At 33.7% G+C, this 23,980-nt stretch overlaps 1 protein-coding gene across 1 annotated transcript in view; it reads left to right on the forward strand.

Moving 5' to 3' along the window:
* FSTL5 (follistatin like 5) overlaps positions 1-23,980 on the forward strand; it is a gene marked incomplete at both ends in the record, with an annotated part of 636,306 nt that overhangs the window by 76,638 nt on the left and 535,688 nt on the right. The window lies entirely within an intron of this gene.

Below are 23,980 nucleotides of genomic sequence, written 5' to 3' on the forward strand. Positions count from 1 at the left end.
AGGACCCTGGGATCATGACCTGAGCCGAAGGCAGAGGCTCAACCAACTGAGCCACCCAAGCACCCCTATATAGTGAAATTTAACAATTTTTTCCTTGGTTAATCCTCTGGGCTCTCCCTTCATCTCCTGGCCCTTCTTATTGTACAAGTTGGATATCCTCACCCATCTATCCCTCTCTGCTAGTATTTAGTCACAGGCCTGACTATGGAATGAAGGATGATTTCCCTATTTCATTGCTTCCTGTTTTGCATAGAAAGTTAGGTTTATTTTTACTTTTTTTTTTTTTTTTAGAGTTCTACAAAACCAAAACAAACCAAAATAATAATAAAAAGTTACCAAGCTTACACATACTTCTGAAAAGAAGAAAGGCAGTTATTCTTTTGAGGGTCTCTAAATTGACAATATCAGTCTTGCTTATTAATAACAAATCTGAACATAATCTTTGCACATTTCTCTGCAACCAACTGAATGACGAAATTTGTTTTCCATGTTCCGTCATCTGTGTGTGCCTGTATCACTGAAGAATGTAAAAAGACATACTTTTTTATTTTGCTCGGTATATTTTATTCAAATGAATTATGTAAGACTGCCCTTCCGGGGATTCCCAAACTGTGTGTGTTCTTTTTCAGCAAACTAAAGTATGTCTTGTTATTTTATATGTGAAATTATTACACTTATTTATCCTCAAAGCACTCATATTAACTCAAAGTTTCATACCTTTGTGTTGCAAAAGGGAATTTCTATTCCAAGATGGGCTGTATGGTATGCATTTAAATGATATATACATTTTAAGCATACTGAATACACATCTTCCTTCTCAAGAAGGGTCCCAGTATTTCAGGTTAATCTTAAATCATATTTATAATTCTGTTATAGTTGAAATAAGTTTAGTATAGCTTTCTTCTTGATGCTATATTGTCTTGAGACATATAAATCCTATCATCTGAAGTAGTAGAAATTATGTTTTTTCAACCACTGCCTAGGAACATGTTTTCTTTTATAATGTAACAAAACTTCAAGATGATGCTTGTCACTTCTTTTAATTGGCTGACACATGTTTCAGAACTCTCACATTATGGCTTCTAGGCTACTGAGTGCTAAGTAAATCAGAGACATACTGTTTTGTCAGGACCTGTTCTCTAACTCTACTTAAACTCAGTATTTTTCTTGACTTTTTATGGGAATCATCTTGAAATGTTGTTTTACTGAAAATTATAAATGATCACTAAAAATGTCTTTAGGGGCACCTGGGTGGCCCAGTCAGTTAAGTGTCTGCCTTCAGCTCAGGTCATGATCTCGGGTCCTGGGATAGAGCACCATATCAGGCTCCCTATTCAGTGGGGAGTCTGCTTTTCTCTCTCCTTTACCTCCTGCTTATGCTCTTGCTTTCGCCCACATACATATATGAATTTTATTATTTATACACTATTTTTCTTTGATGGTATGGTGTTACAAATATTTCCCCTACTGCCAATTTGTATAAATACTGCTCAGGGCTTTGTAACATTAAGAAAATTCTGATAATAATAAATGTGGTATAGTAATGTTCTAGGGGCCAGGTGTGAGAATTGTGCCAGCTTGTGCAATAAATGCTTGTGATCTTTGACAAATGACTTAATCCTCCAGAAGTAATTTCTCTTTTATAGTTTATATTAACAAAGCATACCCTATGATATCAAATGTCTTTTCACATATATAAAATTCTAATGCTTATACTTCCATAAAGACACTGGACAATGCTATTATTACAAACATCTTTCAAAATTCTTAATTCTAAATAGATTCTACATGGCAAATATTATGTCTTATACATTTGTATATAAGGAAAAGGTAAGCTGCACAATAGTTCTCCCTGTGGTACATACATACATTCTTGTATATAGTGAACAAGGAAGAACACTATTATGTTAAGATCATACCTAATCAAATTAAAGATGTGTGTTTGGGACAATAAATGATATTAAAATATTATGGAGCCTGTAGTTTTTACATGTCAACATACACACACACACACACACACATATACATGCTATTTACTTTTATACAACCATGCATTCAGATTCTCTTTTATTTCCAAAATTGCCAATTGAGGGCACTGAAGGTGATCTGATCCATGCAGGGATATATAGATATAGAGATAGAGATAGAGAAATAATATATGTGTGTGTGTGTGTGTGCGTGTGTATGTATATATATGTGTGTGTGTGTATATATATATACATATCCATGCTATATATATTATATTATATATATATTTTATTATGTATTATATGTAATGTATATTATATTAATTTATAATATTATTTCTATATATCTGTGCCATATATATACACATAGATATATGTCTCTATATAACATAAAATAAAAATATATATGTGTATGTGTGTGTGTGTGTGTGTGTGTGTGTGTGTGTGTATATAAATAAATGGAATGCTAATAAACTCCTAACCTAGGTTGCCTGACTATTCAGAGCTCTTTTCACTAGAATAATCTTATAGAGCTCCTGACATTGAAATTAACTCACTTCTTCCAGGTTAGGTAACTAGTCAAGAACAGTTATTGGGTAGGAATAGACCTTCAAATTTGTATTCCTGAAAGCTACTGGACATTTTCATTAACAAATGAAACTATCATATAAAACTGAAAGATGGTAATTCTTATATATGAGACTTTTATGGGACTCCCTCTAAATGTTAGATGTCTTTCTGTTTAGGAAATAAGATAGAGCCAGTACAATACTAATGCTTGGAATGGAGACTGTTACCACTATAGAAATTCAGAGTTGCTGTATTTTTAATGAATTACAATATCATACTAATGAATGTTAGGTTTTTTGGTATTCAGTTTATAAAGCTATTGCCGAGACAAATAATTGTAGGATTTACAAAAACTGTGGTTTTTGTCTATTGTTTTCAACAGTTATAATCCTTAGAAGGTTTAAGTATTTTAAAGGCAGGAAAACTCACTTCTAGAAAATGTCAACCAAAGATTGTTTTGTTTATTTATTTGTTTGTTTTTGGCAAAGAGTAATGCTGAATAAACCCCAGGCTAGTGTACTTACAGTAATCTGGTGATAATAATTATTGAAAAATAATTAAATGCTGTAAAAACATATGAGGGAGTGATAATATTTTTATAATAGAATATACTTTGTTTTATTACACTTCACTTTGTGCTTCACAGATATTGTTTTTTGTTTTGTTTTGTTTTTTACAAATTAAAGGTTTATAGCAACCCTGTATTGAGCAAGTCTATTGGCACCACTTTTCCAACAGCCTTTGCTCACTTTGTGTAACATTTTGGTAATTCTCGTAGTATGTCAGATTTTTTCATGATTATTGTATTTGTCATGGTGATCTGCAATCAGTGATCACAACTCACTGAAAACTCAGATTATTTAGTATTTTTTTAGCAAAAAATGTTTTTTATTAAAAGATTGCATTTATTTATTTGAGAGAGAGAGAGAGAGGGCATGAGCAGGGAGGAGGGGGAGAGGCAGAGGCAGATTTCCTGCTGAGCAGGGAGTCCGATGTGGTACTCAAACTTAGGACCCTGGGATTATGATCTGAGCCGAAGGCAGACACTTACTCAACTGAGCCACCTAGGTGCCCAACAAAATATTTTTTAATTAAAATATGTACATTGTTTCTTCAGACATGCTATTGCACTGTTAATAAACTACAGTATGGTGTAAACATAACTTTTGCTTGAACTGGGGAATTAAAAAATTAATTTGACTCACTTTACTGTAACACTTATTTGCTTTATTGTGGGTGGTCTGGAACCTAACCCACTGTATCTCTGAGGTATAGCTAACATGTTATAACACAGCAATTGAATTATATAAAAAAATTCTATTTTCACTCTATTTTATTAAAAATGCACTTTTTAAAATTAATTGGGGGCAAATGTATTCTCATGAATGATTATAGGTTACCTTGCTGCAAAATATCAATGTCATATATGGACAACTTCTTAGTTTATAATTGACTAACAACTCATTAATTATTAATATGGGCATATCACATATTTCAATCCATTTCATTTTACACCCAAAAAAAGTATGAGTATGAATGACTGCTGAAAAAGAGATAAATTAAAAATGTAATTTCCAGTTACTATGAATACATTGCTATACTTTAATGATTTTATTAGATGAAGTTGTTACATTTTTGATTTTTTATTACTAAAAATGGTCATAATTCTTTATTTGAGTGATGTTTTGTGATAATGTGAGTTTTGAAATAAAAATAATAATACATAGATGCAAATTCTAGAAGCCAAATTACTATCATCATGATAGTATTCCTTACTTTGACAAACTTTCAAAAATAAAACAATTTCAGTTCTAACGTATAACTCTATAGAAAAAAATAAATTAATAGATATATATTCATTGTAAATAATCTAAATGATGCTCCCAAATATCCTACTAAATAACTTTTAAGTAGTATAGATTTCAATATGAGTAATAACTTTTCTCAAGGAATTAAGATAATATTTATTATCTGTTCTTTAGACTCCATTTGACCAACTCGGTACAATTTGAAATGATTGTGGTGCATGTCCTCCTGCCATGGCAAACAGGAAGACAAACCACTTCACTACCTAATGATGCTGTTATCATCACCCAGAAGAGGTGTCAGAAAGTATCTGATTCTCTATCTCTCTCTCGTTTATGCCATGAAGGGCTCATTTTATATTATATGAAACACATCACCCCTCTCCCCATTTTGCATACATTCTCTAGCTTTTAAAAGAATACTAATAAATCATCTTGTCCAATAGATCATTTATTTTGGTTTCAGGGTGATTAATTTTGCCACTCACTTTGCCCACCAGGAGGCATTACTAACTAAAAGAAATGGAGACATAATCCCTTTGTCGATACTGGGAAAACAACCCAGAACACTTGCATCTAATTTTTTAAATAAAATAATTAAAAAATAATAATGCAATGCTGAATGTAATATCAAATTAATATTGTCCAGGTTTTTCTTTATATAACTCAATATTTTATATACCTGTACACTAACATCTCAACATTGATTTTTTCAATCACCAACACGAAATATTTTTATTATTTAGACTTTGCAGAGCTAAATATTTCTGAAGTTTTTAAAAAAAATTCCACAGTCTGAAACCGTTGAATGCCATGTTTCAAGATAAGTGAAGTAACATTAACCAAAATGTGTTGATGGTTTCATTTATTTAGTTTAATGAAATCACTTCACTTAGCTGCAATGGGTGGCCTTAGTGAAAGAGTAATTCTTGAAATTGTTTTGAACATTACATATCTTTTTTGGCCAAAATCCCTGCTTTATCTACCAATGAAAAAGTATCAGTTTTCCTTTTTACTTTGTTTCCTCACATTCTATAAACATGAAATTTGACTTTATTAAAGAGACTATATTTACTTTGTTTTTAAAATATATGTTTCGGGACACCTGGGTGGCTCAGTGGGTTAAGCCTCTGCCTTTGGCTCAGGTCATGATCTCAGGGTCCTGGGATCGAGCCCCGCATCGGGCTCTCTGCTCGGCAGGGAGCTTGCTTCCCCCCTCTCTCTCTGCCTGCCTCTCTGCCTACTTGTGATCTCTCTCTCTCTCTGTCAAATAAGTAAATAAAATCTTAAAAAAAAAAAATAAAACATACATTTCTTCTTTCTTCCCATTTAATGTAATAATATGTTATTTTGTAATTATTTGATTTTTTTAATTATAAAGTTAGAGATTTTATATAAAATAAGTTGTTACTTTGTGATGTTATACTCAGTGACTCCTATGAAGTGAAATAGACATACAATTCTTTGTCTAAAACTGTGATAGATAAGTCAATTTGGAGTTTTACTTATTATGTTAAAGACCAAATAATTTCCCTTTTAAATAATTATAAGATGCATTTTGTAGTTTTAATTTTTATATGGGTAACATTTTTTTCAATTACTTAGATAGCTAGATATAAGTATTTTTATTGGAAAATTCATGCCATCCTACAAAAATAATATCATTGTTTCTTAAATTCTTGGTGCATGGAATCCTTATCCAGTAGACACTGGAAAATAAGGGAAAATTTTGGCCAAATATGCATTTCGATGCTACAAAATTTTTACATAGTCCTTTAGTGATGCCTATCTTTGCATCATTAAGCATTTTCATTGTATTTCATCAAGGACCGATTTTCCCCCATCACAGAACTTTCAAGAAACAGTTATTTTGATTCAGAGCACTAAAATTCTAAGAACCACGTTCTGAAAACTACTGATTTGTGTAACACTTTTTAAAAGATCTATCACAAGGTTTAGACTCAGCATAGCTAGGATCAGTTATTTACAAAATTCCTGAAAAGAAAGTCTGGGATAATAAAAACAAAACAAAACAAAAAACAAAAAACAAACCCAGAGTGTCTCTTTTTTAAAGACATGCAGAAATGGGACATGCAGGGAAAATTGTCTCTTAGAGCAGTTAGAATAGTAGGGGTTTGGAAAAACCTATTCAATAAACATTTTTAACTCTACCACCACTGCCACCACCATCATCATCATTCAGAATGTTTTTCTTTTCCCCTTGGTTCTCCTCTGGGGTGCAAGTGATGTAAAATACAGTAGCTGCACAGTTCTCTTGCTTATAGCCTCTCTGTTGATGTTTCATGGAAGGATGCATGTTTCTGAACTTGCTTCTAGGGTACAAGAACTGCATATGTATATAGGAGATAGATGCACAGAGAAAAACAATGATATTTTTTCTCTTTATAATGTCAATGCACAGTCGTTTTGAAAGTCACATTCAGAGAGTGAAAAATAATTACAGCAATTCATGATTGTTATATAAATAATAAGTGCCAGCCATGTCATTACACATGGTAAGATACCAAGTTTCTTTGCTGGCTAATACACCAAATGTTAATTAATTAAATTTAAAATGTTAATGATAAGTGCCAGGCCCTGTGTAAAGTTCTTCACTTGACTTATCTTGACTATATATATGTAACATTTATGAGTACTTCCTTATTGTCAGGTCTTCTGCTCATTGCTTTCCACATATTATTTAATATAACCCTCAGAAGAATTTTATATACTTAAAAGAGAATAAATTTTGCTGTCAATCCATCTATCTAAAAATGACCATCATTACCATTTTGGTATATGTGAATTCAAACATTTTTTACATATGCATATATTTCAGCAAAACAAAACAAAACAAAATGAAAAAAAACCACCAAAAAAAAAAAAAACCAAAAACCCACCAACAACTTTGTATTCTTTTGGAAGTGTTAATGGATAGCCTTATATCTGAAACGTTTGCAAATTCTTTGTGATGGATACCATGAATTGTTCACTCAACAACCATTTCAAACACCAATTAGCATACTTTCTTTTTATAGACTTTTTACAGAATCCAGTAAATTAAAAGCTACATTTCCCAGATTTCCTTACAGTTCGCCTTCTGGATATGTTTTAGGTTCTTCCCATCACATTTCATACCAGCATGGCCTTTTATGAAATTCTTATAATAAAGCAAGCACAGTTTTGGGGAAAGAACTTTTCCTTCGCAGACAGTGGTGAAGGCAGTGTGGTTCTGAACCCAGCAACTAGGGTGACAGCTTCCTTATGTATTTGTCCTGATAATCGCAGAAGTAGTGAGCCTTTTGTTACTACAGGTCTGTGGTGGGATTTTAGAAGTTGTTTCTAAGAGCTCAGTATACAGCCCTTTCCTTCAATCCTGAACCATTTTCTATATCCTTTAATATATCTCTTTTACTTAAATAGGGCAGAGTCTTTTGTCTGTAACAAAGAGCCTTGATCCATGTGTTGTTCTGTCCTAGGATTACAACTAGGGACCTGATATGGATGAGTGTAAGCGAGCAAACCCATCTGCAAGGCAGAAGCCCGCAATGACAGCCAGGGGGCAAACGTTGTTATGCTCAAATTGCAGAGCAAACAGGCATTGTTCAGGCACATTGTAAAACCAGGTGGTCCTATCTCCCTTGCAAGCAAAACAGTAGGAAATTCTTAAGTCAGAAGTCATTGCGGTTCCTACAGTTGCTTATTCAAACTATTCAAACTCTTGTGTTGAGGATCAGCTGTGTGCCAGACACAGTTCTAGGCACTGGAGAGATAGTAGCGGGCAAACCAGGAGAAATATTCTGCCTTCCTGGATCTTAGATTGTAGTTTGTAGGAAATCTGCCCATAGCACAGGATGGTTGGTATCTTCAAAGAACAGCTAAAATCTCATGAAAAGCACAGGCGACTTTTCTTCTCTGCTTGTCTTCTTACCATCTCCTTTCTCTTCTTTACCTCAGCACCTCTCTAAAATTTAGAGTAAGACACCAGTACCACAGGGGATGAGGCAGGAGGGTAAAGAGAAAGTGATGAATTAGAATCAGCCTGATGAAGGATAAACTCCCTCTCTGAGAAGTTTAAGTGCTGCTACATCTGATATAAACCCCTCCTCCCAGACCTTCAGACCTTAGCAAGAAATAATTTCTGATTAACCAAAATATGTGTTTTTTAATCTTGCCCCCTAATCTCTTCCCAACAATTCAAAACCAGGGGGGTTAAGTGGTAATTTTCATGATGTAATTCTCATGAATCCTTAAGAGGAAAGAACTGCATGTCATTTTTTGGGTTTATTTGGTCTTCAATTAAATATTCTCTCAGGGCAATGAAGCAGCAATGCTTTCATAGGATGACTTAGAGCACACAGCTGTTGGACTTATGGTTTACCTACAGAGGCGTTGTTACTCATCTTGGTTTCTATGTGGTAATCTTTCTGCTTTATTATGTACATTTCTATCCTCTCACAGACATGGTAGAACATTATTACCCCAGTATAATTTTTAATAAATAAGGTTTTAAATTTTTCCTTGAAAAATCTTAATGTGGAAGATACTATATATATAATCATATAAATATATAATATATAAATCTTATATATATAATATATGTATATATAAATGTTACATATAAATGTTAACATAAAATGCTAATAAATAATATACAGCACCATATATGATTTATATGATATATCCTATGATGCTTATCATATTATATAAATAATATAATTAATGCCATCATAATATTAAGTGATCATAGATTGATTTATTTTATATTTGTGTATTTTTTTGTTGTATTTGTGTACAGACTTGAAAGGAGAGCTGATATATATCAATCTCTTACCATGAATCACACATCTATTTATTTTATTTTTTCAGCTCATTGTATCTATAAAAAAGATCTGAGAAGTAGGCATCATTTTATATGTATTGAAAATTAATCTTGAAGGTTAAACAATTCATTGAATATTATCCAGCTAATAAATGCTTAATTTAAAATAAAAGTACTGCTTTTACTTGCTATTGTCATTCTGTTATATGTCCTGTTGTATGTGAAATTTTCTATTTTTGGATAAATCTATATATGAGAAAATGGTCATTGCTTGCAAATGCATTGTTAGCAATATAAACTACATTGTTGCAAGATGGAAAGTCTTGTCTCCTCAAAAACTAAATAAATAAGTTATTTAAATAACAGAATTCAAATGAAAAAATCATGCTTCATAGCCAATAAAAAAAGTGCACAGGTTGGACAAATTAAATGGGAGATAAACATAAACCTTTGTCCCAAAATAGAGAATTTAATTGTCCTATGATTTAAATAAATGAAAGATTTATTTTATTTATGAGGGGCTTGATAAGGCAATAATCACTTGGTTCAATCAGCAAAGGGCACATGCTAAATACATGCTGAAAAAGTGTAACTTTTATTGGAAATGCTTTTTGGTTTGTCTGTTCTTTGTGTAGTTTGTTGGTGTTATTGTTGTCGAATGGGAAGTACCTTCCTTCTCTTTTTTGCCCAGTTAAAATACTCAAGTCATAATGCCGTGTGATTAGGTCACACTACCTAGGTGAAACCCGACTTTAACTTTCACTAGCCATGGAACTGTAGGCAAATTAGCTCATTCGTTTAAGTCTTATTTTCCTTTTCCTTAAATGAGGGACAATCAAGAGCACTCATCTAATTAGGCTGATGCGAGGATTATGATTATGTACGGAAGTGTCTGGAAAAGTTTCAGCACATAGTTGAAACCCTGTAACAGTTAGTTTAAATACTATTTATTATACATTATTGAGTGATCTGACATATGAATTAAGATTTGGGGAATTGTTCAATGCCTATATTGTGAATTATCTTGGATAGGAGTAGAAAATATCTGTCATAAGGAAAATGATTCTTTCCACATTCATATCATTTACAGTGGTTAACTTAATCATCTATTTTTTTCTAAATATTAGATTTAATTTTGATGAAATGGATTTTTTCAACAACTTAAGTCATTAGTTTTACCTATACTGTGAGTTTATCCATAGGATTTGTGTTCTATGGCTCTTGTTAATCAGGAGATGAATGTTAAGTATTATTTATTTAAATTGAGAAAAAGTATAAATCATATTTTTTTTCATTTTCTTTATAAATTTTCTCATTTATAATTTGGGTTTTTTATAAGTTTTTTTGAGGGTCAAATAAGATAATGAATGTAATAGTATATAAAAAGTACTTAGCACATTACCTAGAATCTCATAGGTATTCAATTAATCTTAGATAAGCTTAAATAAAATTATAGTTTATGAATATATATATAGATAACTGTATATGTAAAAATATAGATTTAATATTATATATAGTATTAAATACATATAATCCATAATAATTTCAATAGGCATCTATAAAATGAAATAAAATTAAAATAAATTGGTATTTTTTATACATATATTTTTATATATGTAGAGGTGTAAAATTAAACTACTTTCTACCTTTGGAGAAGCTGCTTGTAACACACGTTCACACACAAACAAAACTAGTTTCTTTATGGTTAAAATCAGAACTTAGATAGTTTTTGTATCTCTGTTAAAACACTGGAAGTATAGTTTTCATAAAAGTTTTTCAGGAAATATTTGTGAATAAATGATGAATGAACTAGAAGCCATATTCAGTTACAAAATGTCAGTATAATTTTATATAAGAGCATTTCATGCAATCCATGATGAATTATTTAGAATATTTCTAATTAGTAACATGATACATTATTTTTTCTCAAAATTAATTACTTTCACTAGTGTTCTTTGTTAAACAGTAGCAAATATATTACTTTTTCAGTTATCTTTTTCAGTGTATAATCTAGACAAGCAACACAGCGTAGTTTATTTTTAGCTTTTTGTATTTATGGTCATGCATTGTTTTCGTTTAATTTCAAGAGTTGAGGTTGGCAAATGAGGAAGCATACATTTTCATCATGAATTAAAAAAAAATGAATGGGTATGTATGTCATCTGTTTAACTAAATTTTTTTTTTAGTTTTTTTTTATTTTTTATTAACATATAATGTATTATTAGCTCCAGGGGTACAGGTCTGTGAATCGCCAGTTTTACACACTTCACACTCACCATAGCACATACCTTCCCCAGTGTCCATAACCCAACCACCCTCTTCCTATGTTTAGCTAAATTTGTAATAAGTAATGTAAAAATTGCGATCAGTGGAAAACTTTTTACTTTATAAGAAAATTCAAGGATGATATGTGTATTATCAAAATTTAATTTTCCCCAGTTGAAGGAAAATACGTGCCTTATCATTAAAAAATTCCAAATTTCAGATGCAGAGAAAAAAGCTTTCTTCATGGCTGACTCACAAAGTCAAATTTGCAGGCCAAAAACAATTTGTGATAACATTAAAGAGCTATAGAACCAACAATAGGAAGTTGTTTAAGTGTTGGATTGGGATAAAGGTTTTTACATATCAGTGGAGTAATTACTGCGGCAATGCAAAAAAAATATGTGAACAAGTTAGACTTTTAACAGATTATTTATTTTCATGTTCCATTATTGAAGATATTATTCAGTATGGAATTGATGGAGATAGGAGTGAAAAAGGCAGCTCTATCTACAATGAAATGAAAGAAAGGAAATTATGTTACTACCTCACTATGAAGGATTAACACTGGAGCCCCTAAAGAAAAGGAGCTGGGTCTGAGCTTATTTAGAATGCCTTCTCAAGTTTTCTGGAATGTAAGAACACTGAGTTAGCAGATGGCATTGATATATTTTTAATTTTTTATTTAAGGAAGTGCAAAACTACTGGACACAAAACAGAGAAATATTAAGCAGATAGGCAACAAAAAATATGGTAATCTGACTTTTGTATCAATAATAGCAAAGTGAGGAATGATCTAGATTGCATTTATGATTTCCATTATGTACTAAAATATATCAGCAAGAACATCTTACAATATTTAAGAGTTATTTTTACCTTATATACTGCAAAATAAGAAAACAATTATTCACAAATAAAATGATTATTGAATTACTGTCACAAATTAATACAATGTTAGATGTCAATAGGATTTTTGGAAATTAATAAAAACCAATATTCTAACAACGAAACCTACAAAGTTTGGCTCAACCTGTACTAATTTGCAGTCTTCCGTAATATGTGTTTTAAATGGGCCCCACTCTAAATTTTGTGGGGCATGTGCCAGGAGCACAGATAAAGCATTTCAGCCACTACCACTACACCTTGGTTTGTTCTTTTCTTCTTCTCTTATACATAATTGCATGCCCTCTTTTTAATCCTTCCACCTCTCAGAAGAATTTTAAAAACAATATGCCCTGAGAAGTGACCTGGGCAGTTCCAGGAAGCAGGCTTAGAGTCATTGTTAGGGAGTTCTGGGGTCCAATCACCATGAGTAAGGCCTGGAAGAGAGCAAGATACATACTTGGACATAGCCCCAAGAACTGCTTGCCTTGCAAGAGATGAACAACATAAGGAGGGCAAGAAAGTTTCTCTAATGCAAGGGGCTCATGGCAGTAACCCACTGCCTACTCCCAGTCAGTACTGCTTTAGAAGGGAAAATGAACTGGAAAATACCACTTAGAAAGGGTACAGTGAGTAGGGAAATCTGCATTAGAGGAAGCTAAGGAAAGTGGACTACACTTAGAAGAAAAATGGTTTCCATGAGATAAACCCACATTTTGAAAAACTTCAGAGTTTGATGACCTATTATTAAATCATTCCACATTACGAAAAATTCCACATTCTTCAAAATATTTTACAGTTCTTGCTGACCAGATTCTTTGTTGATTTTATTAGGCTGACTTAGGAAGTGGTCTGCTGTAAGTATGGAAATAAATTAATTAATTAAAAAATGCACAAGATCGGGTGCCTAGGTGGCTCAGTTGATTAGGCATCTGCTGTCGGCTCAGGTCATGATCCCAGGGTACTGGGATCGGGGCCTAGGGGCTCCTTGCTCAGCAGGGAGCCTGCTTTTCCCTCTCCCTCTGCCGCTCTCCCTATCTGGGTTCTGTGTGTGTGTGTGTGTGTGTGTGTGTGTGTGTGTGTGAAATAAATAAATAAAATCTTTAAAAAAATGCATAAAATCATGTGCCTGATGGCATTGGTATTCTAGGATGAGCCTACTTTAAAACGCTCAAAAGGGCAGTAGAAACTATATGTTGGGTCAGTGCCTTCATTGCATATCAGACACAAGTTTCTCTTTACACGGTCATCTCTCAGGTAGCATATCTTTTATAATAATTTTAGTGTGATGTAATAGAATTCAGAAACGTTAGGAGATACTTCATCAGAGAAAAATTCTTTCACTTTATTGGAGGGCTTTGGGTCTTCAGTGAATTTATCTGAAAACAAAACAAACAAAACCAAGGTCAGGTAGAGATGTTGCAGAGAGTTTGGCTATAGTCTGGTCATTCTGGAAAGAACATGCTGGCAGATAGTCTACAGGATAACAGCATACAGCCCATCTGGTGTGTGGTCTGCACACCGCAGGCCCTATGATCTCAGTCACAGCAGGAACATCCTACACAGAGTAACTACATGGGCACCTGCGAAGACTGACTCGAAGGGAAATTTACTAGAGAACAGGAGGAGAGAAAACTTCCACACTCTCCATCTAGATTGGTTTTAGCTTTGCTTTTAAACCATTTAACTAAATTACTAAACCTATGTTCAATACGCAGTGTGAGCATCCTCATTGAAATTTATCAGGACAGTTACAGGACTTCATGAAATCAAAACCCCACCATCAACCAGGGCTCCTGATGTCTTGGGGTTAGTGTAGATTCTGTCCCCAGAAGATGCCGAAACGAGTCAGAAAAAAATAGCTTTAACTCTAAGACGATTCCCTCCAAACTGAAAATTCATTCCAATTCTCTCACACTTCCTAAACTATGCCCAGCCATGTTGTGAGCTATGTTTCATCCAAAATTCTATATTAAGATTATGTAACATTATAAAGATACTCCAAAGAACGCCAACACCACAGAGATACTCAAATATAATTATAAATCTCATTCTTATTTGAAGCCTGGGGAAGCCATTAGAGAAACTTAATTGGAAAACTAAATTCCCATGTAAGTTAAAATCCAAAGACACTAAAATCCAAAGGAATTAAAACACCCTCAAATCAATTATTGAACCCCTTTAAATCCAAAGAAAATAGAATGTTCCCTACTTTTCATCCTGCTCTGCATGCACCCTAGGGGAAGCCAGAGCCTGCCTGTAATGCGACTGCTTTCAACACAGTCTGGGCATCTGTTTTCCACAGGGTGACTGGGGTTCTCTCACAAACTCAGAATCTCAATTAGATCAATATCAGGTCTGATGTGCCTTTCTTTTAGAGAGCCTGAAGATTACCATGGTCTGTATTCCTAGCCAATACATTTTGTAAAGAAGCTTATTTCTAGAATGCAGACAAAGTTATTCCACTCAGAATCGTATTTGTAGAGCCTAGGACTTAGGTTGGGCAAAGACCCAAATGGAAGCTCAGTGTTATCGGAAGAAATGAAGATAGAGCATGAAAATAAGCTTTGTTTCACCTGTTCTAGAATGCCACTTAATTAATGTCAGTTGCCCACACCTATGAACTTAAATAATTTCAACCAGAAGAAGACTGTGATCAAGAGGTTAAGTATGGCACAGTATTTACCATATCCAGGAGAAAAGTAAGCTCTGGTGAACACTCTCTCCTTTCTCGTTAAGAGCCAAGACATGATCATTTTCTCTTGAAGTTTGGAATTATACAGTAAAATGGTCTTAGAGAGAATTAATTTACATAGTTTTCTTTCTCATCCAGTATATTGAACATCTTTTAACTTTCTGTCAACCAATTTCCTTTAACATGAGAACCTATGGAAAGGCTTATGTGCTACCATTTAGTGGTGAGGACATCCCCAACGACTGAGGAGAAAAGGATAAAGTAGAGAGAAAGAGAGATGTTGGAGAGCCAAAGATGGCAGTATTCTACCAAGCTGGTCATCACACTTCATAATAAGCTAGTTATCTGGTCTCAAAGGACATCTTTAGTGAAACCATATGAAAGTACTCTATCTTCAAATAATCCATCCATGGGAAAGAACTCTATCTTCAAATAATCCATCCATGGGAAAGAAGGAAGAAGAATTTATCTGAACTTATCCACTGACCTCCATTAGTCAAACTCGCCAAGAGATGTGAACTGCCCCTCCCTTCCAGGCTGCCTAGGTGTGTATGCGGAGCTGAATCTGGTGTCTTGGTGTACAGTGTGTAGTATGGCATGACATATGATTGATGCAAATGCATGAACATCAGAGAAAAAGGGCAGGAACCAGTGGCTGGGCCACTTGCCCCATGACCAGGAAACAGCTAAGTTGGTATTTGAGTCCCTCAGTCAGAAACAAATCAAGTAGGCATATCTGGAGCAAGGAATAAAACCAAATTGAGTACCTTTCCGTTTTCTTGGAGCCCTGTGTTTCCAGCCCACCAATGCTGCAATGAGTGTGCAATCTTTTTAGTGACCAAGACTCCAGCCTCTCTTGTGGACTAACATTTATAGAACCTGGCCACAGGGGGCTCATTATACTGCCTTGTTACTGCAAAATTGTTCAAACCTATGAAACTACTCTCGTGGGAAGTTTTTACTCCTATTTATGTTCTAACATGACTCTCAGAAGATTCCCAACTTTAACCTACTGTTAGTGCTTCGGAGTTTGCACTAAGAACACAGTGTGGACAGTAGGGCTGCCATGAGTTCTTCAGGTCTCTCTCATCCCTCATATTTTGAGTGTTTTAGATCTTGAGTGTTATTTCTAGTTGATTTTTTTTAATTCAATGATGGAAGATAACTTCTATTGTTTTATTTTCCTACCTTTCTCTTCTCCTTTTAGAAAGGCATTGGTAGCCTGTTTATTATAAAGTTGGTCTTTTTCCTTATCTACCATGTTTAAAAAAAAAAAAAAAAGCAAGCTGTTTCCTGGCTCTAAATGCTTTGCTCCTTTATCATCCTTATGTTTCTGTTTCAGATTTTGTTTTAGGTTTTTAAACTCTATATATTCTGACTCTTCCAAATGCACCCATTGTTCAAACAAATCTTGTGTACTTCGACTTTCTTGGTTTGGACAATCCCACCCAGGAAATATTGTCATCTAACCATAGCATGGACTGAATCTATCATCATCCCATCTGCCTTCCTGTCATATGCTTCATTTTTATTATGCTTTCACTTAGGATCTCAGTTCTACAGATTGATCATCCATGTCCTCCCAAGGCAGATAAAATTCCTGGATAGCCAACTAAATGTAACTTCATTACCTAAAATTATTTTATTCCTTTTCAAATCTCAGGCATGTGGATTAACTTCATGAATTCAAGCTTGGTTCTTCTACCATTTTCTCTTTAGCCTTGAAAGCAAAATGAAATTTCAAGCATCAAACCTAAGCCTGACAATCATAATTTAAAATCAGAACCTCTTTAGTATGATGCAGCATGCTTGGAATCCAGCTGCTTTGCAGTCTAAAAGTCATTCCCTATAGACAAGACTGAAAAGCACAGTGCAAATGACAAATAACTTGCTCTGCTTTTTAAAGTGTAATGGTAGGTATATGGCAAGATTCCCTTTTCCGCACAACTAAACTTTTCCTGAAGTCTGATGGCTCAGGCCTCTGTAGCCCCCTGGTGGCATTACCCAGACACTGCTGTCTTCGCACCTGCCCTGAGGGGCTGCAAGTGACAGACTGCCCTCAGAGCCAGGATTCAACAGGATTGCCCCTTCACTGAGGCCTGTGAGGCTTTTGAGTGTGCTCTGGAATTTTCTGCCTGCAGAGAGTGCATTTTGGTTTCAGACATCCATGTGGCTTCTATTTTGGTCAATTCCAGGATGCCCAGTACCTTGTCAAGGTCAGTGCACCTTTGCTTAAGACCTGGCGTTTGCAGGCATGTCTTTGTATCTCTTTTAGAAATTGCCCACGGACAAATCCTTCATAAGCTGCAATGACCAGCCAAGGTAGAAAAATAATCACAAGTGCGCGATTAAGGCTGTTGACAACCTAAAATTCATTTACATAACCTAATCAAAGCCTCTACAAAAGCAAAATACCTCTTGTTTACTATTGTGTGAAGTAAAACTATGTGTGATGATCCTAAGTTGTAAAATAAAAACCATGGAGGGCAGAAGTAATAATCATAATCATAAAAAAAAAAACAAACAAAAACAGAAAACAAGCCAACAAACAAAATCAAACACAAAAAAGAAGTAAAACAGAACAAGCCCAAAATTCAACTGTCACGTCAATCCTGCTTTCTCTTAAGGATGGATGCAAGGGAGCAGAAAGAAACCAGGAGTAGCAGGTGTTATATTAATGGAGTTCCTCTATATGGAGAGAATATCAGGAAAGGAGGAATATCCTTCTGCTTCGTCTCTACTCCCTGGTCTTCAATACTGTCAGTCTCTAAATCTCAGGAGAACAAATTCACTCCTGAAATGGTCACTGAATGTTTGAAGTATGACAGACACTTGTGAAGCTATTCTGAGAGGTTATATTTTACTGGATAAGATTCATAATACTATAATATTCAAAAATTCTAATAACACATTATACCACATTGAAGAAGGTGGTGAAAAACATGATTCCCCATCCATTCTGGGAAAAAGTCTATAAGTTTCCAATTTAATATTATTAAGTGCTCAGATATTTGACATTCACTTGAAATGCATTTGATATATCTCAGTTTCTTCCTATATAATTTAACTAAGAGATAAAATAAACCTTTCTATGAGATTTTCAAGTTTTGTCAAATCGGGATTTTCCTATCAAAACTCAGAAAAGTTGAATTAAAATTCATATGCTTAGGATGGCTTTGTTTTAGGTAATATTATTCTACGGATTTTTTTTAATTGAAGAAATTATTGGAATGTTTTGAATGATGGATTTTGGGGTCACAGTATTTCATTTTAACTTTGATTTTCTGTTTTCACTAATAATCCATGTTCACTTGAAGAATTTTTGTATCCTGAGAAGGCTATCTGAGATTGCATTAAGGTAAGAGAATCAAGTGTTGATAAGCTGAAGTTGAGCTAATGTTATTAAAATTCAGTACTTGCACTTCTAGGAAGTCATCAAGATTTCTGTGGGTAGCATGTTCCTCAGGATAAACTGCATTTTTCCTTTGCCCTAAACTGAAAGGTGATACTGAAGTTTATGTCTCTCTTCATTCTGCTGCCTTCCAGAGATACCCCCACGGAGGACTGATGCACGTTGTATATCAATATTTGATGTGTGCTGGAGAGTGCTTTTCTGGCTATTACCCTTTGAACACAGTGCATCACACAGGGATTTAGAATCTATGTACTTGTTGAACATCAACCTAAGTGCAAAGTACTCACCGAGGCATACCAAAGACACAAACTCATGAAATATTTTACCTGTCCTCTAGAAGCTTGTGAGGAGTTTATTACACAAATTCAAGTCAGATCTTTCAGTACATAACCTAATGTAACCCTGGGGGTGAAAATCTTAATGGTTCGATGAGGAAAAGAACAAAAGCTCAGCACGAAGGTGACACTTACTTTCTGGCTTGAGAGTTCCCCTAACTCTGAACCTCCAAATTCCAGACATCATTGTGTTCTAGTTTTTGCTGTCATGCACACTTCCCATAACACTATAGCTTGGTAAAAAGACAGTGAAACAGATGTTTCCTTCCTTCCTGGGAGCAACTATAATCTGATCTGGTGTTTTTGACTTTTATTGTGCTATAGAACATTCCTCAAAATGTGATTAATTTAAATGGTACTACCATATGGCCCAGCAATACAACTCTTAGGTATATATCCAAGAGACATAAAAATATACATCCAGACAAAACTTGTACACAAATGTTCTTAGCAGCATTACTCCTAATAGGAAAAAATTTGAAATAACCCAGATGCTCACCAACGCATAAGCAGATAAACAAATTTGGTATAATGTAGTGGAATATTATTCTGTAATAACAAAAGGAATGAAGTACTGATATATGTTACAACATAGATGGATGAACCTTGAAAACAGTGTATGACATGAAAAAAGCCATACATAAAAGGTCGTACGTTGTCTGATTGCATTTATATGGAATGTCCAGAGTTGGAAAATTTATAAAGACAGAAAGTGAATTAGCCATTAATTAGGGAGAAGTATGGGAAGAGGTGGAGATTGACTGCTGCTGGGTTCGGGGTATCTTTTCAGGGTAACAAAAATATTCTAGATTGTAGTGATGGTTGTACAATCCTGTGAATATATTAGAAGACATTGAATTGTGTACTTCAAGTGGGTGAACTGTATTCTGTGAGAATTGTTTCTCATATGTTCCTCCAGCATTTTTTCTCCTTAGCATGATGATCACTATTATATAGGACTATATTTCTTCTTTAACTTTTCTATGATCTTTAGCATTAATGCATCACCATCTTAGGGCGCTTTGACATATTTATAATTTTAAAGGCATTTAAGGGCCTTAGAAAATGGAGAAATAGGTGTGAGACATATTGCAAGATACAACTTTGTTATTTTGAAATAGTGTTGCCTGGTAAACTCCCAAGTGTGGTGTGTTGAACTTCATAAAAAGTGAATTAACCTGCAAGTAGGAACAAAGCATCAAGAAATGGTTCAGAATCACCACTTATTGGGCATCTGGGTGGCTCAGTGGGTTAAGCCTCTGCCTTCGGCTCAGGTCATGATCTCAGGGTCCTGGGATCGAGTCCTGCATCGGGCTCTCTGCTTGGCAGGGAGCCTGCTTCCTCCTGCCTCTCTGCCTACTTGTGATCTCGCTCTGTCAAATAAATAAATAAAATCTTAAAAAAAAAAAAAAGAATCGCCACTTATGTTTATATTCTAAACTAGTAAAAATATAGGAAAGTTGTCAAAAAGCGTAATAGGTTCTATTTCTTAAAACAAAACAAAACAAATACCAAGAAAATTTGTCTAAAATTGCAGGTCAAAAACCCAAATCTAACAATAGCATGCTTCTTTTCATCTTTACACACCTAATTTTTAGAAAACTGGTCATACGTGTGTTAAGGTGAATGATTATTTATTTATATGGTGTCCATAGGAAGAAACAAAATACTAAATGATATTGAAATCTTTATATAGCCACAGAGTAATGTAGGAATAAAAAAAATAATTCTTGTTTCCTGTGCATAGCAGTTTTATTATTCTTATTTTTATGCCACCTATTAGCTTCAAGTCTATGAGTTAATGCTTTTAAATATTATTAATTATATATTAAGATGTATTATTTTCTCTTCTATCGTCTACTGGCAATTTAAAGGGCAATCAGAGCTCACATATAACCTTGAAATATGAATCTAAGGAGTGCTTTTTTGGGTGGTATATTTTACAGTTGTAGCCTTCTGCATCATGCAGGTTTCTACTGAAACAATTATTGTAGTCATTTTGTGCTCTTGCCTTTTCATACAACTGCTGCATTTCATTAACAATTAAGGTCATATTCTGGTTCATTCCAACTATATTCCTTTGCCCTTACCCCAGATCCTAGCATGCTATTAATAGTGCCAGCTCTGGTTAACGTTTACATCAGACTTGAGAGGAGATATTACAGTGAAGTGCAAATTAAAGCCTGCTAAAATGCTGCTGCCAACAATTATACTGGGGCACAAGCATATTTTTCATTTATTTCAATGGGTCACATTAACAAGGCTGCATGCCACATTATCATAAAAGGTGGACCAGGCTGTCGGTTCTGATTATTGTTAAAGGAATGGCATTCTAAGAAGGCTTTGCTAAAAGGGAACACATCCATTGCTAACTAGTAGTTTAAAGGTATATAATTATTGGACACTTTTTGTAGAATATTAGAAGCTTCTGTCAATCAAAGGTCAATTTTTTATTTCCCTCCTTTTATTTATTTTTTTCTTTTCAATTTAATTTCTCTACAAAATTAAATCCCTTTATGTAAGCTAAATAGATGGAAGAGAAAAAGTCTTTTATTTCAATTTCTTCCTGAATAGCCGAGCCTGTTTAATTTAAAATCCTACAATACAAATTACTATCCTAGTGGAGGATTATGTAAATTGAGCCCAAGTTTAGGCAATTTATCCTCCATATTAAATGTTAAAAAAAAAAAAAAAGAAAAGATGACGTAAAATCATTCAAGCTTCAGGAAATTAGAACCCAACCCTTTTTTTTTTTTTTTAAATCTAGTTCATTGTCTTTTGGGTAAAGATCTCAATCTGTAAGAACATGGATGGAAATTGTATTTAAAAACTCATTTTTTATTCCTATATAATATGTGCAAGCATCATAGTGATTTTGTCATTGTTTCTACAGAACAGGAAATTCAGATATGATTTTTATGTTCCTGTCAGGAGAAGAGTGCATGAATTATAAACCATCTCTATATTAAAACAAAATTAAAGATGACTTTCCTATTGAATTATCTTTAATCATATAACCACCCTTTACCAAATAGCACTCTTTCTTACCAAAATGAGTTGAAACCAAATATTTGAAAACATGAGAAGATACTGTTGGAAATGAGTAATGGATCTTAAAGTTAGATTTTTAACTTTTTTTCACTCTGTCCAAGCCTTGTCATGGCACTATGGTTCCTTGATCATCTAACCATTACTACCACTATGTAGAACACTTGTATTTGTTTTATGCTATACCAATTTTTTTTTTAATTTTGTAAAAATAAAGGTGAAGACAGTTGGAAAGAGTTACCTCATTCACAGTCATTATGTTAATCCAAACACTCTGAGTTTAAATGTTCAACAATATACTTACAACCAATTTCTAATTATATACAATTTTCATAATATATTTTTAAATGAATATCTTATTATAACATATTTTATATAAGCAAATAAATAAATATCAAGTTTATAATTTGATGTATACTGCATCACTAAATAGAATATTACCAAAGCCCCCTAAGCTCCTCCCATGCCACCCTCTGTCCAGTCACTAGCAAGTTTAAAAGTTAGACATGACTGTAAGTTCTAAAATTGAGTTGAATTGCACCTGTTTTAACCATATATAAGTGAAATAATCTAATTATTTCATGATCAACATTCTAAGATATTTATTACACTTGTTGCTCAAAGCTGTATTTTGTTCATTTTTATTGCTATTTAGTATCACACTGTATGAACATACCATGATGTACTTCACCCACTGTGCTGTTGACCAGTATTTGGCTAATACAGAGCAGGGATTCAAACCCAATTTTGTCTGTCTTTTGAGCCTGCACTATTTCTTCTACACTTTTACTTTTTTGAAAATAAGTCAAGTATGATGAAATATTGTATTATGGGCATTGAAGAGTTAACACAAGGAGATAAACATAGCCATACTACGAAAATTACCCAACCACAAAATATTTCAGTGCTAATATTTTTTCCCCAAATCTAAGTATTCCAAAAGCTGGTGTTCTTATATCTGTTTATTGTACACTTTTCAGTATTGCAATTTTAATAAAGATTTCATTTATTTGTTTGAGATAGATAGAGAGAGAGAGAGGAGAGCAGGAGCACCTATGGGGGGCAGGGGTGGAGGGAGAGGAGCAGGGAAACCAAGGGGGGCCTCAATCCCAGGACTCTGGAATCATGATCTGAGTTGAAGGCAGATGCTTATCTGACTGAGCCACCCAAGGGCTCCTATACTGTAATTTTATTTGAAAAATACACTTTCTTGAATTTAAAATATCTTGGTATATATAATGCATATCAAAAACTTCAGAATGTTCAGTGGAAGAATTATCTCTTTCATTTCCTTTTTTATAATAACTAATATGTTATCAACCACTGATGAAATAGGTTGACTAATTGTGAGCCTGACAACAAGTTACAGATAAATGGGGCTATGTCCTTAAATTTCTTGGTGCCTAACCATCTGAAAGTAAGATTCTGATTAGCTATGAGAAAGTCAAAATATTCCAAGGACTGACATGGTAACTAACAGATAATATACACATCTATATTTTTAAGTTAAAAATACTGACCCAATAATGTAAAGATTTTGGCAATCCCCTTCCATAACTATGAGACTATTGTATTGTTTTGCCACTGTGCATTATTTGAAAAAAAAAAACTGCCACAAAAATAGAAAATTGCAATATTGCAAATAGGATCCATAGGAATGGAATAATTTTCAAAGCAGGAAATCCTACTTGAAAAACAACATGAGCATGGCAAAATAAAAGAAATTGTATTGGCTTATTATTAAGCCACTTAGGGCAGTGAATAACACTGGGACTTAGAAAATATGATTTATTTCTTGTTACCAAAAGAATATGACTTCTAATTCTTGAATAGTCATTCTGCTGTAGAACCATAAGAAAATTGACTTTAATCATGTTTTTTTGCTTATAAAATGATAACATATAAAATTTCCTTACAAGAAACCCAGAGGACATGTATAATCTAATATATTTTATGTAATTGGATATTTGATATAAATTATTCATTTATCTGGTTCTCATTTTTTAAGCACCACAATGCCTGGTTATTTACCAGTTTAACTATCCAAATGAAGGTCAGAAAATTATTTTTTAAAAGTATACTATTATTTCAATTTCTTCCATTTCCCCTGAATTTATAGGAGTTCTTGGTTATAAATTATATTTAGAATAAACACTAATTATGTTTAGAAGAAAACTTT

Source organism: Martes martes, assembly GCF_963455335.1.
Source record: "Martes martes genome assembly, chromosome: 2".
NCBI lineage: Eukaryota > Metazoa > Chordata > Mammalia > Carnivora > Mustelidae > Martes > Martes martes.